Consider the following 17,256-nt stretch of genomic DNA (forward strand, 5'->3'; position numbering starts at 1 on the left):
AAGTTTTTCATAACCTCGTCCACTGCTATGGATGGCAATTGTGTTTGTTTGATTTCGTTTATATGCTTCTTCATTGAAATATGGTTCTGTGCTTGTGGTGTGACTCCATTCACCTCCACAGATATTTAAGAAGTTATTTTTGTTGCCATTCCGTTTATTGAGAAGCTTTTTTTGTAATTTAGTAGTTAGTTTTGTTAGTGGTTTCATTCTGTTTAACACTAAAATAAATAACTTTCTTTTGAGTAGGATTGCACTGTCTATCAAAGCTTCTAAGATTAATTTTCTACGGTACTTTTTAAGGGTTGTGCATGATTTATCTCCTGATTTTATAAGATTCTGAAGGACTCTGTGGCGGAACATTTTTGTTAATATACGTTTTTTGGTATGGTTACTTTCTGCTATATCAAGATTTATAGGAGCAGTTTTAGCAGTAGTGGTACCTGTATTTCTGTTAATCATTTTCTGTTTTCTTTTACATTTCGATAGAGGAGGCAAAGTTTCTGTACTGGAAGATTGTTTCGTTTTGCTAAACGACTGTATTAGCTGTTTTGTTTGAACTTTTTGTACAAACTCTGCTAGAGATGGATGCTTATTTTGGACATTTTTATTTTAATTTGCTCTATTTCTGCGTTGCTTTCTACAGACTTGCTTTCTGGGGGGTCTGTAGAAACAAAAAAATAGAAGGCATGGGTGGGCTGTTGTGCAATGTATGTGTGCTGTATGCATGAGTGTTTGAGTATGATTGTAAAGATGTATCTGGTGGTGTGTGATTGTGCATTGTGCACTTACAATTAGTTGGGAAGGCTACTCTTCTATTTGTGTGTTACTATACTGCGGTTCAGATGATAGTAAAAAGTGAGCTAGTGGTGAGGATAAGCTCTAATAGTAAGTCAAATGGTATCAAATTAAAACTATTCTTTGTTTTGTAATACTAATATTCTAGGGGCTGAGTTATGTTATTTGTGCTCTGTAAAACGGAGATTTGTATGCCATTCTGCGTGCTAATCCCTGTTTAATAAATGGTGATTTGTGGGTAGAATGGTACATAAATGTTCATTTTTTTGGTGCACAAATTTCATGAATCACTCGCACAGTGTGTTTGAGTAATATATTTTAATAACAAGATGATAAATATAACAAGTTAAATTATAACAGTAACAGTGGAAACAATTTAAAATTGAGACTCAGACCAAGAAAACAGTAAGTAGACCAATTAAAGTGAAGGGAAGAAGGTGAGTAGTGCAGTAGAAGTGAGAGGGAAGGGTGGGGAAGAGGAGAAGGAGGGAAAAGGATGGGGTTAAAGGTGAGAATGGGGGGAGAGGGAAGGGGAGGGAAATGATTAAGGAGATAAGGCAAGGGGGGGGGTGAAGAAGGTGGGAGGGGTTTCATGTTGGGGAATTGAGAGGACAGATTTGAGTAAAGTTTAGAATGAGGAAAAGGTAGAAATAGAGTGGAGTGAGAGAGGTAAGGAGTTCCAGTGCAGGGGGGCTAGGAGATGAAAGGAGTGGAAATGGGGTGTGGTATAAGGGGAAGGAGGAACAGTGAGAAGAAAGTGGCCAACAGAGTGAAGGGACTGGGAGGGAGTGTAGAAAGAGTGGAGAGAGGAGAGATAAGGGAGAGCAAGATTGTGGAGAGATTTAAAGGCTAGGCAGAGAAAGTATGGTAGTATTGTTCTTACTCTTTTTTTGTGGAATGACCGGGTTTCTTTGTAGTTGGTGTTTGTAGTTCAGATGTTGTTGTTTTCCAGGAGAGTGGTATTCACTGCAATTGTAAAAGAAAGAAGTTAGTAATTTTGTGTGTTTATAGCAGTGAAGTTGATTGAGAGATTCATATTTATGTTTTTGTAGTAGTATTCTTGTTTGATATCTGAACATAGTGTATGCACGCAGTTTCATTTGTCTATGTTCAGCCTTCATATTTCATTTACAATATGTTAGTGTCATGATCCATCGATCACGCCCTTTTGGTCCTCCTGGTCCTTGGCACGTCGGGGGTTACTCGCTGTAGTACACCAACATGGCCGAACTCACAGAACGCGGTCTATCGACCTTTACGTCCAGCCAGCACGTTCCATAAAGGAACCACGCCCCCGCAGCTCCGCGCATCTCAACGCTATCGTTGGCTGAGGCTAGACGTGCGTCGCAGTTCGTGCTCCTGGAACTGAGTTGCCTCTCGAATTCCCTGACCCATTCCTTCTCCTTCTCCTTCCTCCCCCTTGTACCTGTATTCCATCAGCGTTCAGCGCAGACCACTCTCGTGTGCGGCCTTCCTTCCTGGTCTTCCTGGAGTTCCGTGGTCCTGGACGAAGAAGCTGAACGAATCCTGGAATCCGACGACGGCCGAGCGGGCTTATACAAGACCCGAACAGCACGGAAGAAAACCCCCGGCGAAGGATCCCGCAAGGCAGCAAAAACAGATGAGAAAAAAGGAAACGTGTGACAGTTAGTTCAACATGCTTTGCAAATGAGTACAATATTAAGTGTATGAAACTCATGTTTTTTAAAGCTGTGTTATAGGATGTTAGGCGAAAGAAGAATTAATGATATATTTATTTTGCAATTTTTATAAGGTAAATGGCAGAAACTGTATAGAAAAGCATGGAATGTATGCATTTGTGAAGGTGTGGGTAATAAAGCAGAAGGATGTGATTTACAGGTATTGGAGTTATTGCAGCTTGGAGCTTTTCAATTATAGTGTGTATGTGTTTGAGTGTATGAAGATGCATGACCTTTTACTGGCTGTGTATAATTTTATAATACACTACTAAGTGTTTTTCCACTATTATATTGTTATTTCTCCCATCTTCTAATATTATATTTTTTTAGATAGGTGTGTGTGTAAAAAAAAAAATATATATAGCAGACACGTTTGGAAGTGACAGTTGATTATATCAAATGGGAAAAATGACAGTAAATTCATTTTATAGATTATACCGTTTAAGTGGCAGTTACTCAGTTTATATGCATTTATAAGAGTTGTACATGCACTGTGCAGAAAATATGCATACCTGTAGTTTATATTTATGCATGTGGATATGCATGCAGCTGCAAGTAGAAATCCTGGAGACTTGTAGAGCAGTTTTTGTAGTAGGTGCTCTCCAATGATATGAGACTTGTACTCAGAATGAGCAACAGTACTTTTGAAGTGCTGAACTCTGATGATGGAGTTAGATATAGAGGTCGTGGATGTGATTGGTGGATGATTGTGTGACTGGTTAGCTGTATCCAATGCGGGAATGCACAGAGAGTGAAGTGGAAAGGGTAGAAGGACTGTCCAAGTTATGATATGTCCACGGACATGGTGGTAGTCCGCGGACATCGCTTATTACATACGGGGATTTTGGGGTGGAGAGGCATGCAAATGAGAGTGAGCAGAGTAATTGATTTGTTAGTAAAGTTTAGTGGGTGTGTTCTTTAAAGAGAGAGTTTGTCACAAAGTCTTTTTCCTGAGAGAAGAACAGTTAGCTATGGCTGTGTGTTTCAGAAAACAGATTGAGTGGATTTTTGGAGACTCATGGATACATTGGTTGGAGGTGCATGCACAACACTGTGGAGTAGCTGCAGACCTTGGATTCCCTCATGTGAAGTGCACTGGCATGGGGTGCGCGGAATGAAGTGGCTAGACTTGCTACCTCTCTGTGCTAGTTTGCAGACAAAGCATCATCCAGACATGATTATAATTCATTGTGGAGGGAACAGTTTGGGACATGTGTCTGGAATTTCTTTGCAATTTGTGATGAAAGAAGGACTTGGGAAGGTCATGGACATGTTTCCAAATTCCCAAGTAATATTTTCTCGTATTGCGCACAGACAAATGTGGCTGCGTTCTTCTTCATTTGGTCCACAAATGGAGAAAGCGAGGCGCAATGTCAAAAAGGCTGTTTGTGCCTTTCATAAAGATGTTGGCATGTCCTCTTTTCAAAATGAAAATATTATGTTTCGTAGCACATACATTTTTCGTAGAGATGGATTCCATCTTACTTGGCTGGTAGTCAGATTTTTCTGAGAAATGTACAAAATGCATTGCGTCCTTTTGTGGAATTACAGCCATCTTTTTTGCAGTAGGTGTTGATTATTTCAAGTTTTCCAAATACAAAAAAGCACCACCAAAAGGCTCTTTTCAGAGCCACCACTTCCTCATGTTTGATGTTTGATGTTCGCAAACTGTCCGCGGACTTCCCAAAAAAATGCACAGGAGCCTGCCCAATTTATTTGCCACTTTTATTTGTTGACTATGAAAGGCAGCTCTGAAAAGAGCCTTTTTTGGGGGGAATTTTGTTGTTTTATATTTTTTTGGTTTTTTATACACGACACACTAGGAGAGGAGGGGAAAGGAGGGAATGGGGGGATACCAACCACGGGGATAAGAAAGGGCAAGTGGAGAGAGGAAGATGTAGGGTGGGCCTTACTTAGGTAGTGGGCAGGACTTCTCATGCTCCGAGACCGTAGTCTCGAAAGCACTTCAAAGTCTCTCCCCCCTACAGAGTACTGTGATGCAGTACATACACAAAACTGTGACCCCCGAAAGGTAAGGGTCATCATCATTGTGAATGGCCTGTGAGGCAGCTGGAGGGATGCACTCTCCCACAGGGATGTTACTTGTGGTGAGAGGAGCGGAAACGGAGGATGAACTAGAGGAATTCAACCTACCACGCTCCTCGCAAGGTACAACCTTGCGAACGGCCCCACCGTGGAACGACCTTAGGTGTCGCTTCATAGTAGTTCGTACCGAAGCTGTACGAACCAAGTCTCCCGTGACTCAGCACCATTTTGCACTGGTTGCAGGTCACTTTGTTCGCACGCGCCTTGGGTATGTTACCATGAATGGTAAATAACCGCCACACCCAAGACTCATGGCGAGTGCTGGTAGTAGGGACTTCCACTACCTCATCCTCATCATCCTCTTCATCCTCCTCTGCATCCTTACGCCTGTTCCGCTCTTCAGGCCCTTGGGGAGGTGGTGGTGGTGGAAGGGGTGGGGGTGGTGCTGAGGCAGATGTAGCACCAGGTGGCAGTAGAGGAGCCATGGATGCCAACAGGTTTCAGAAAAATCTGAAGATTGGCAGCAAAATACCAGCCAAAGTAGACAATGCTTTGTCAAATAGCCAAAAGCACAATGAGGATGAGCTCTGGGGTGTGGCCTTTTACAGGGGGGCGTGTGCGGGCTCCGCAGACACCCGTGCTGCTCCAGATCGAACATCCCAAAAAGGCTCAAAAGGTTCCAAAAAGTATGTAGAGAATCAGGGTGATTGTCTGGGACATGTGCTATGGTGAATGTTTACTATAAAATACTGTGGATAGCATGAAAATGCACTTTAAATATGTTCGGGGACCCGGACAGTGTCCGCAATTCAGAAGACACGATAAGCTGGCATGCGGTCACATGATGGCATCGCGAACATGTCCGCGAAGGGAATTGGTTTCCGCAGGACATCAAATGCACAGGAATGGTTGTGCGCATGTGCGCAGGTGTTCTACGGACAGTATTCGGGTCCTGAAATTAATTAAAAGTGTGACACGGACAGACGCGATGTTCGAAAAAGTTACGGATGTGGTGCGCATGTGCGTAGATGTTCATTAGGCAGGACAGAAAGGTAAAGTGTCCTTAGAACACCCCATATTTACATATATGCGGACAACCCGGACACCGATTGTGTTCTTAGTACAGTTCCCCTTTGCATACAAACAACGGACAGTTATAGTGTCCTTGGGACACCTCCATTTTGGTTAATTGTGAACATCCCTGACACTGAGTGAGTTCTAAGAACGGTTCTATGTTATTTGCGAACAGTACGGAAAGATATATTGTCCTAAGGACACCTCCATTTTGGTTAATTACGGACATCCCAGACACCGCGTGTGTTCTAAGAACGGTTCTATTTTGCTTGCGAACAGTACGGACAGGTATAGTGTCTTAGGACGCCTCCATTTTGGGTTTTACGGACATCCCAGACACAGAATGTGTTCTTAGAATAGTTTCTACTTGACTGCGAACAGTACGGAAAGGTATAGTGTCCTTAGGACACCTCCATTTTGGGTTTTACGGACATCCCAGACATAGAATGTGTTCTTAGAACAGTTTCAACTTGTCTGCGAACAGTACGGACAGGTATAATGTCCTTAGGACACCTCCATTTTGGGTTTTACGGACATTCCGGACACAGAGTGTGTTCTCAGAACATTTGTAACTTGCCTGCGAACAGTACGGACAGGTATAGTGTCCTTAGGACACCTCCATTTTGACATCACAAATGTCATTGATGACATCACTGATGACATCACATGTCTGGCTCCCTCTTTTTTCCTTTACTGATATATCTAGGGCAGTAACAGTCAGTAACTAAAAATTCACTATACTATAGTACAAAGTATTTGTAGACTTATACTTCAAATATGTTCTTACAGTAATTCACTAAGGGTCCACTCAAAGCATATGAAACATATACAAAGGGGAAAACACAGACTTGGAAGACAACAATGCTTTCCATGTATGAAGATGATTAGTATGGTTATCAACACTGTCTTATAGTTCTGTTGTTTTTTTATTACTGTACTTTCCCTGAATATGCTCATATTTGTACACATTGCACGTAGACTACTTTCATTAGGGTCTAGTCACAATATGTGATAGTTATACATAGGGAAGTAGTAGCCTTGAAGCAGAGCAATCATTTCTGTACATGAAGATAATCAGTTACGTTATGAAAATTGTCAGGTAATACTGCTGTTTTTTTGTTTACTACACTTTCCCTGTATATGCTCTATTTGTATGGGTTGTTGTCTGTTTGTGTTTTGTGTGCAGTAATGCAATAATGTAGTAAGTGGGTTTTATTAGTTACCTATTACATGTTTCACCGTATGCAAATCTCTAATAAGAAAGCAGTTATTATTTCACCATTCAACATGGCAAGATTATGAATATTGCACCTTCATCATGTATGCTGCACACACTGCCTATGTTTCTGCATGAGTAGCTTAGTATACTGGATAGAACTTCATAATAGAATGCTATTTATATCAATGCATTGCTTAATTCACTAATTTGTTCATGATATTTATTCCAATGATCCTTGACACTTTTTTGTCAACATTACAATAAGAATCCCTTCTACAGTTTTCATGAAAAGTAAATACACATGTGATGCCATCAATGATGTCATCAATGACATTTGTGATGTCATCTTTGATGTCCTGGGTGTTAGTCTTAGCAGTGCACAGTGGTGGCGCGAGCTAAGGTTGGTTAGCTTACCATAACTTACGAATTTCAGGGGGTTTTCAGTTTTACTTGGAACTATAACGTCCCTTTAAAAACGTTTTTTACTGAATCTCATAGGTTTTTAGTAGCGCAACTTAACCATAACATCCCTTTAACAATGTTTTTTTACTGAATATATATATGGTTCATCTGAGTGATACTCCCATAGGAACCTCAAATAATTCTATTGTAAAAAAAGTTGACTTTTGTGACGTATTTGGCTTAAATTTTGGAGTTGGTTAGCGATGCGTAGGCCCCTCTAGACTGCAAAGTTTCATAAAGATTTGTTATGAAATAGGAAGTTAAGACAAAAAAAGTTGTGGCCTACTTCCCATGCATTTGCATATAGACAAACAGGGTCAATTTTGGCCAAACCGCACAGCCCAAACCACTGGACGGATTTGGACCAGGTCAGAAACAACTTAGGCACAAAGCATTTAAAACATCTCTTTTTTTATGGTTTGTACAGTAGTTTATTAAATATTTGACGGAGAAGGGGGTGCCCCCTTCTAAAAAATATATAAGCTATATCTTGGGTAAATTGCCAAAACTGGGGGTTTTTAGAAATAAAATGGTCATTATCTTTTTTTTTCTCAATGCAGAGATAGCCGCGGCTATAGCTAGGATATCGGAAAATGAAAAGTAGGGAAAAAGTTATTCGCAGATCAAAAATCCTGCAAATGGACTCAGTCTAGAGGTGTGGGTGGTGGCTAGGGGACACCAAATGAAATCTGGGAGTTTGAGGAGGTCTAGGGACTGAGTTTGCAACACAAAGCTTTTCTGCTACCTCAGCTATATCTGCAAATAGCTGACATCTTAAAGAAAACGGTGTCACAGAAACAGCGTAATGTACTTATTCCCAGTCGTTTTACCGATATTCCCAGCTATAATAAACTACAGATAACCATGGCTATCGTTAGTTCATATAAAATATGACTACAGCTAACCAAGTTTATCTGTAACGTTGTAACCGCGGCTATAGAAAAAAGCTACAGAAACAGATATTTTGACAGCTATAGTGATGTTGGTGGTGTAAAATCATTGGCCATGACAATAGGCATCCCAGACTCCCATTCATGCCTTAACCAGGACTGACCCAGCTTAGCTTAAAAGGAAGGTAGGAGACCATTGTGTCAAGTGAATCCAGCGCCGGAATCCAGCTAAGCCCGTGTCGAGCCTCAGAGACCCTTGCAGCCTTGCGCTCGCTCCCAGGAGGGGGCGGAGCCTATTGGCAGTCACATGCAATGCCACGTGACTTTTCCCAGCTGCAAAAGCCAGACACAGCCACCCTTGCGGCGTTAAGCCCGACAGGGGTAAAGGCACTGGGCTGTTAAGCGGCTGTTGCGCGGAGGTGAGCATAAGGTACACCTACATTATATTGTTTCTTATATTACTTCGTGAAATTGCAATTCTAGGCGCAGCACCCCGCTTGACATTACCTCTGGGTTGGGCTTTCATCCTTTCCACCTATTGATTCATAAAAGAAGAGAGGAGGTTGAAAATGAGACTCCGGAGCACACCCCTCCTTGAAGATATGGTAGACCAGGAAGGATAATACCTCGAGGGAGAGGGTACTGCGGCACCTGACGCATCAGCCCCCTCCTTACCAGGAACATCCCAGACTCCCTCTCACGTCACCCAAGCCATCGTTCATGTTGATAATCTTCCGGCTTCTAAATCCTACGTCCCCCCACCCCTTATTCAGGAAGGTTGGAAAAGAGGACTGGAATACACTCTAACAACTAAAAAAATTCAAAGCAGAATCAATGATCACTTCATAAGGAAAAGAAATAAGAGTACAAATGATCTAGCTGATTTAATTGTTACCTCCAGCCAGTCCTCCTGTATAAATTAGGAGGGCGATAATATCTTCCCTCCATCCTCGTCTACAGACTCTCTCCGCCACTCGGAACTATCATTACTTAAAGCACCAGAAAACGGACTACAGGACGCACAAGAAAGACATACCTCTCTTTCACAAGGGATTCCTTAGACAGCCAGTGAGAATACGTTGACAGCTCTGAGCTTTGTACTGAACTCCCTAGTGTCCGTTTTTGAACTTCTAAAAACAGAGGTCCAAACACAAGCAGATGTCCTACTGGAACTCGCGAATGAAGTGTCAAAGAACGAATCAACAACAACGGCTCTCAATAACATCATGAATACAATCCTGATTCCAACTATAAAAGACGCACAAACAGAGGGAGCGAAACAAGGTCTGGACCTCACTCAAATCTATTGTCTATTGAAGGAAGAGGCCAAGAACAACCTCACAACATAAGAGCTCGTAAAAAACCTCCCATTGGTCATTCAAGAAAGTATGTCTAAGAATCAACTACAGTTAGAAGAGGACCCTATAGACTGCTTCGATGACACTCCACTATCAAAATCAGTTCTAGAAGAATTTCGAAGACTAGCAAATGTTGATTTGGAAGGCATTGAAGAGATCCCGGAGAGCCCGAGAAACATCACTGTAGCAAATACTCAAGTCTCCCCACACAATGAAACGATCTTTGATCTTGCAACCCCATGTTACTCCTGAAAAAGAAGAAGGAACAAGCAAAAAAAAAAACTTACCGCAAAAGACTCTTGCTCTCACCTACAGTCGGATAAAACCCCAAAAAAATAAAAAAATCAGAAAAACAGAACCCAAAAAAAATCTGGAACCAATGCCTTCCTGAAAAAAATCACATTGTGTGAGAAAAAGACCTTCGACCTAGAAGCTGAAATACTCTCAGTAGCTGGACCATCTCAGAGTGAAAACCAAAGTTCCTCTAGGCCCACTACAAGGGGACAGGGGAAAAACGGAAAAAAAGAGGTCCCTGCAAAAGCAGGGGAGGTTCAAACCAACATTAAGGTACAAACTTCAAACATGGCCATACAAACGGAGCCAATAAACCCTGTGAGCGGAATTTCCAACCATCAAAGCCCAAAAGTGGCCCAGATGAACATTAAGTTAGCACCTATCTTCCTAAAAAATAAAACCCAAAAAGACATCATCAGCTGTGCAAGCAACACTAGACCGGCGCCTACCAGCCAAAACGCCATTGCCAATCCGGCTGTCGAAACTCCAACGGTCGCATTCTTCCAGCCCCGGCCTACCCTCGACAACGCCTTTACTAGACCCACGCCTAATGAAGCGGTCTGTCGGAACGGTCTAGGAAAATCATCAAGCCTAGAGCTGCACTCATTCACCAGAGTAGTGGAAGATGAACTAGAGAGCTCTCTTCTCTCCACACCTGCGAGGGCTACAGAGCCAGAAATAGCTGACTTCTCAATTCCCAGGATCTGGCTAAGACTGGAAAGACCTAATAGGTATACATCACTCTGTAGATCAGTACTGTTGACGGAAATTAGAAAAAATTACAATCTGTTTCTTTTTTCGTCAGATGACATCGAATATGTCAAATTTCCACTGGCGAATGACAGATTTCTTGTGGAGGTCGGCCTTGTCTCTAGAAGAGCCCATCAGGCAATTATCAGGAATAAAATCGACCTGGCCAGATCAGGCCTCTTGGTGTTTGAGCGAGAAGAGGAAGATAGAGACAGAAATTACTCCTGCCTTTCTCCAAACAGAGAAGTTAGTCCAAGCTTCGGAGAACCACCTGGTCCAGGGTCAGTACACTCAAGGATCCCGACCCTCAGTCTCAATCTTAATGAAAATCTAATCACAAAACTTCCTGAGATCATTTCTCAAATTCTCGTGAAGTTAGGTGAGGATCAAAACAGTCTTTAGGCATAATGGCCTGGGACTAATCTCCTGGAACACAAGAGGCTCTAGCTTTCTAAAAAATTAAACTTCTAAAAAACAAGCTGTTACAAAATTTTGATATCTTGTTATTCCAGGAGACTTGGCTTGTTAACCCCACAGAGATAGAGGGCTTTACAGTCCTAAATCTCGGGGCCTCCCAAAAACCTAAAGGGAGACCTGCGGGCGGCCTTTTAATGGTCCTAAAAAATTCAAGCATTAAACAAATTGTCCCTCTATGCAACAATGCAGCAGGCATTCAGGCCTGCAAAATGGAGCTTGACCTACATAACTCAATAACAACCTTAGTGGTTATCAACATCTACTGGAACCAAGACACCATAAACTTCATAGAAATCTTACACAACATATTAACAGTCGTGAAGACCGACTTCGAGAGAGCCCTCATCATCATTGCAGGAGGCTTAAACGCAGACCTCACTTCCCTAAGAAATAATCAGGTTGCTCATCGCAAGCTGGCCACGTCACAAAAGGGCAAAACTTGGCAGGACTTTCTCTCCTCCTGGGATTTTGAAAGGATTCTCGAGCAAAATAGGGGCAAGGAAACAGGAAATCATACATGGTGCCAGGGTTCCTGGCAATCCACATTAGACTATATTTTTGTGACACCAGGCCTTTCAGTGCTCTGCCCGACCCTCACCCTCAACTGGGAAGGTGGTAGTGATCATGCCTGTCTGGAACTTCGGTTTCCAGTCCAATAGAGAGGATCAAATCTACCTCGCTCGGAGGAACTAGTTGCATTCCAGGGAAAACTGAGAGTGTCCAAATATAAATATGGAGGGAAAAAACTGAACCAACTGCTAGAAGCAGTCCCTGCTCCATTGTGGATCGAGCAATTCCACCCAGAAAAATGTGGAAAATTTGTGTGGTCAATTTGTCCACCAAATGAAATAAAAGCCATAGGGAAACAAACACATATTCATCATTTTGACGAAGAAATATACATGCAAAAGAGATTACTTTGTAAATCCATACGAATCATAAAGAAAAAAGGAAGAGGAGACCTGCAAGAAAACTTGCAAAAAATCAAGAAAGTTAAACAATCTTATAGAAATTGGTCCCGCAACGACAAACATCAACTAAAACAAGAAGACGGGGAAAAGATGCTTCACTTACTTAACGCAAACAATTGCAGAAGCTTTTGGGCAGGACTCAATCAGTTGGAAACAGGTCGTAACAGCTCACTCTGCAACCTGGTCTCAGAGCAAACTTGGATCTACTATCTGTCCAAGAATTTTGAATATTCAGGTTCCAGAGATTTTATTGGACCTTCAACTAGTTGGACATTGTCATTCCACCAACGAGATATTAAAGAGCTTATCCTCTCTGCTTCTACGTCAAAGGCTGCAGGGCCTAACGGCCTCACTTACCAGGTTCTAAAAAACCAGCCCTCTCTGTGGGCAAAGCTTCTGTATCACCTTTTTCAGGAAATCCTAGAGAATGAGATCTTCCCTCCATCATGGAAGAATGCATTAATTATTCCATTCTTCATGGCGGGGACAGGCTTAACCCTGCAAGTTATCGTCCTATCGCCCTCCTGGATATTGACAGTAAGCTTTTCATGCGGCTCCTCCTGAATGAAATTACACACTGGGCAGACACCAACCACATTTTCTCCCGCAATCAAACGGGTTTCAGGAAGGGCCTTTCCACCAGTTTAAATGGCCTTATCCTCAATTTACTCAGTGAAGGATCTAGCGAGAAGGAGGGTGTTCCACTCTTTGGGGCCTGGGTAGACCTGTCCAAAGCATTTGACCTGGTGGACAGGTCACTCCTCTGGCAGAAGCTTCACAATTGGGGGATGCCAGCTCCCCTACTGGCCATGCTTATGGAATTACACAGGAACACCACCATTAGGGTTAGGTTGGATGATGTTGGCAACCTTTCTGAGGAAATACAGGTTTTCAAGGGAGTGCGGCAGGGGTGCCTAGGTGCCCCCCTGCTTTTCAATCTCTTCATGGCAGACCAGAAACTTTTTGGCCACAGCATCTATGATCTCACCCAGGATCAATGGAAGAAGCATACACTGGCTGGCCTATGCAGACGATATCGTCTTATTAGATGGCTCGGCATTGGGGTTTCAACGGCTCCTCCTCAAACTAGGCGATTATGCTAAGCTAAATGGCCTACTAATCAACCCTTTAAAATCTAAAATCTTGATATTTAAACATCCGAGGAAAAACCTCCAGTCTAGGAAGTGGTCTCTAGATGACATGGAAATTCCCAGAGTTGAAGAGCTCATTTACCTGGGCTACGAAATCCTTGCATCTCCATCTTTGAGCAAGCTGCTTCCAGTCATCCTGGGAAAGATCGGTAATATCATAGCTCAGATGAAGAATTTAAATGGGAAATTCTGTGGATTTTCACTATCCCCACTTGTTAAATTCTATATTGGCAAAGCGGTACCAATCCTCCTCTACGGCTTAGAAGCGAAACCTTTGCTTTGGAACTTCGAATGGAACAAAATTGAGGGTAGGCTGTGGAAAGCAGTATTACATCTACCCGCTTGCACCCCCCTCTCCAGTCTGAGATTCGAATTGGGTCTGATCTCCTTGGGTTGTCGTGCGGACTGGAAGCTCTTGTCGCTTTATCGGGACATTATCCTTGCCAGACCTTTTACCCTCTTCTTCGACGTAAATGAACATCATAAAAAGGGTAAATCGAAACAACTTCTTGGACTGGAGAGAAAAGTGGGCGACATTTTACTGAGGCTGAACTTGAAAACAGAAATACTCCTCGTTAATCCTCTGAAAATCAAAAAACAACTTGAAATATGTGACTGGATCCGCACGATCGAGGGAGTCAGACTTTTGAAACCACCGAACCTTTTTCTGAAAGTCGAGAGACAAGCAGGCACATTACCACGTTATCTTCAAAAATTTCCTGATCAGAACATTCGAAATAATTTTCTTAGATTAAGATTGAATCTGGCCCATACTGGAGAAATCTTGGCCAAAAGAAACCAGAGCGATAAGGCCAAAAAGCTCTGTAGGTCTTGTGCCATACCGAACTCACAATCATTGAGACATTTGCTGTTAGAATGCGAGGGGACCTGGAGGGCAAGATTGCAGTTGCTCGGAAGATTCGTCCATAGAGAAGAGACCCTAACACAGGACTCCTTTTGGGATAGATTGATTTCTGGTCAAGAAGTCATGCTCACTACGGCTGTCGTCAGGGTCCTGGAAAACTGCCAGATCCTATCAAAACACAACTAAAATGTCACTCCTTTTTATATTTTGTAAAGGATTTCTTTGTAAAACCACAAACAAATAAATAATACAAAAAAAAAGGAAGGTAGTGACTGGCACCCTCAGGCCTTGTTACCTAATAAATGAGCACAAGTTAAAAGACCAATTAGAGCAACATGGCCTGAGGGGGCAGTCACCTTCTTTCCTTTGATGCTAAGCAGGGTCAGTCACTGTTACTGCATGGATGGGAGACAATACAAAGTCCTGGATGCAAGTGGGATCAGTCTAGAGGTGGGGGAGGTGGCTAGTGGACACCCAGTGAAATTTTGAAGTTTGAGGGGGTCTAGGGACTGAGGTTGCAACACAATGCTTTTCTGTTACCTCAGCTATATCTGTGAATTGTGAACATCTCAAAGGAAACTGCGTCACAGAAACAGCATGTGTTGTGGGGGGAAATGGCAGGGGAGGTTGGGAGATGAGGCGGTCATATGGTGAGTGGGGGGAGCTGGCAGAAATGATTGGGGGAACTTGCAGAGGGTGTGGGGGGACAAGAAAGCATTGTTTCCCAGCCATTTTACTGATATTTGTGGCTATAATAAACTACAGATAACCATGGCTATATGTAGCTCATATATAATATGACAACAGATAGCCAAAGTTATCTGTAATTCTGTACCCATGGCTATAGAAAAATGAAAAATGAATGGCCATGCAGTAACCAGGACTAACGTAGCTTAGCTTCAAGCAATGTATTGACCGGCACCCTCTGGCCATGTTACCTAATAAATGAGAGTAAGTTAAAAGACCACTTAGAGCAACATGGCCAAAGTGGGCAGGCACCTTCTTTGCTTTGATGCTAAGCAAGGTCGGTCCCTGTTACTGCATGGATGGGAGACAGTCCTGGATGTTGTGTGTTTTCTTAGTTTTAATTATCTCAAAACACAATAAGAAAAGACACATCATTCACATTATTTATTTTTTAAATGTGCTAATGTCAGTCCTTGAAAGTATTGCACTTAGAGACCATTTATTGGTCTTTTGCTGAATTGCATTCTGTTATGTGTAGTTTCCCAGTCTAGATGGGTGGAATAATGACACTATTGTATACTTTTTGCGTAGAATAATTCGATAATGATTTATATATTTGAGTGACTATATGGTATGTGTACTTTTCAATTTATTATTTTAAAGCAGAGTAGTGCTGAAAACCAGACATGTCAGTGAGGAGGGAAATGATTAGAGGGCAAGTAAGTCATGAATATTTGCCCACTATGTAGCAAGAGAGTTTACAATCCTGGATACTGATGCAGTTATTTACCCCTGATTGTGGCTGATTTTCAGGACACAAGTAAAGGACACATGTGGGTGGACAGCAAACACTTTGGAGATTTTTGAGGTTGGCACGTATTTGGTTACCAGGGTTTTACTCAGGTTGTCATGTTCCCATTGCAGACACTTACCCACAAGACCACACACCCATGTTTCATATTGGGATTTTGTTTTCCATGGAATATTTCATAACAGATTGCTGGTTTTAAAAGGTGAGCACCTTTAAAACGTTGGCAGCATATTTATTGGAAATTTTCCTCTCTTAGGTTATTTTTCTGGTGTTCATTACTTTTTCCGATGCTATTTTTTGTGTGCCTTTTCTTCTAAGGGGAAGGTCAATTGAACTGCATTTGTATATTTCACTATAAAATAATTGATAAATTACTGAGTGTATATTCATGGGTGCCAGCTTTTGATTTTCGCTATGTGGTCAAAAGTACCCGGGCATATGATATTCAAGCAGCCAGTTCACCAAGAGATCATACATAAAACAAGGGGCTTGTAGTACACTGCTTAACCAAATTGTATGATCCTTTGAAAATAATTTAATTGCACAGCACATAAACTAAAAACATTGTGAGTTCTCAAAGCCTGCAATCATTTATACACAATTTTAAAAAATTACATTTTTACAGCTACACCAGGGGTAAATAATCACGGGTCTCCCGTTCGTGCAAAAACCAAGACTGACCATGCTTGGCTTTAAAGTGAAAAAGCAGCCAGCCCCCTCAGCCCATGTTGCCTAATAAGTGGGACTCAGTTATAAGACTACTTACAACAACATGGCCTGAAGGCGCTGGTCCCTTCCTCACTTTGAAGCTTAGCAGGGTTGTACCTGGTTGCTGCAAGGATTGGAGACAGTCCCCAGTCCTGGGTGCTGTGTGGTTTCCTAGTTTTAAATATCTCATAACACACTAAGAAAAGACATGGCATACGCATTCTTTTTTTAAGACTGTGCTACTGTCAATCTCTGAAAGTATTGCAATCAGGGACAATTTTTTGGCCATTTGCTGAATTGTATTCTGGTATTTGTAGTCTCCAATTCAAGATGGGGGGAATAATGCCACAATTGTACACTTTTTGCCTAACAGAGTTCTATAAGGATTTATATATTTGAATTAAACTATGAAGTGTGTACTTTCCAAGTTTCTTTATAAAGCATAGTATTGTTGAAGGCCAGACATGGAGTTAAGGAGGGGATATGATGAGAGGGCAAGTAAGTCATGAGTATTGACTCACAATGTGGCAACATAGTTTGTAATCCTGGACACTGGTGAATCTATTCATCACTGATTGTGGCACTCTTTCGTTCTATCCACTCTATCCACTCATCCGATCCATCCACTCATCCATTCTATCCACTCATCCGCTCTATCCACTCGTCCGCTCTATCCACTCGTCCGCTCTATCCACTCATCCACTCGTCTGCTCTATCCACTCATCCACTCATCCACTCGTCCGCTCTATCCACTCGTCCGCTCTATCCACGCATCCGCTCTATCCACTCATCTGCTCTATCCACTCTTCCGTTCTATATAATCGTCCGCTCTGTACATTCGACAGGTCTGTACATTCGACAGGTCTGTGCATTCATCTGTTCCAGCGATCTATACACTCTCCACACTTCCATATTCACCACACTCAACACTCATCCACACTCATGTGTTCTACATACTCATCCGCTCTGCATACTCATCTGTTCAACACATTTATCTG

The sequence above is a fragment of the Ambystoma mexicanum genome, chromosome 2q, assembly GCF_040938575.1.
Source record: "Ambystoma mexicanum isolate Mex_15411 chromosome 2q, UKY_AmexF1_1, whole genome shotgun sequence".
NCBI lineage: Eukaryota > Metazoa > Chordata > Amphibia > Caudata > Ambystomatidae > Ambystoma > Ambystoma mexicanum.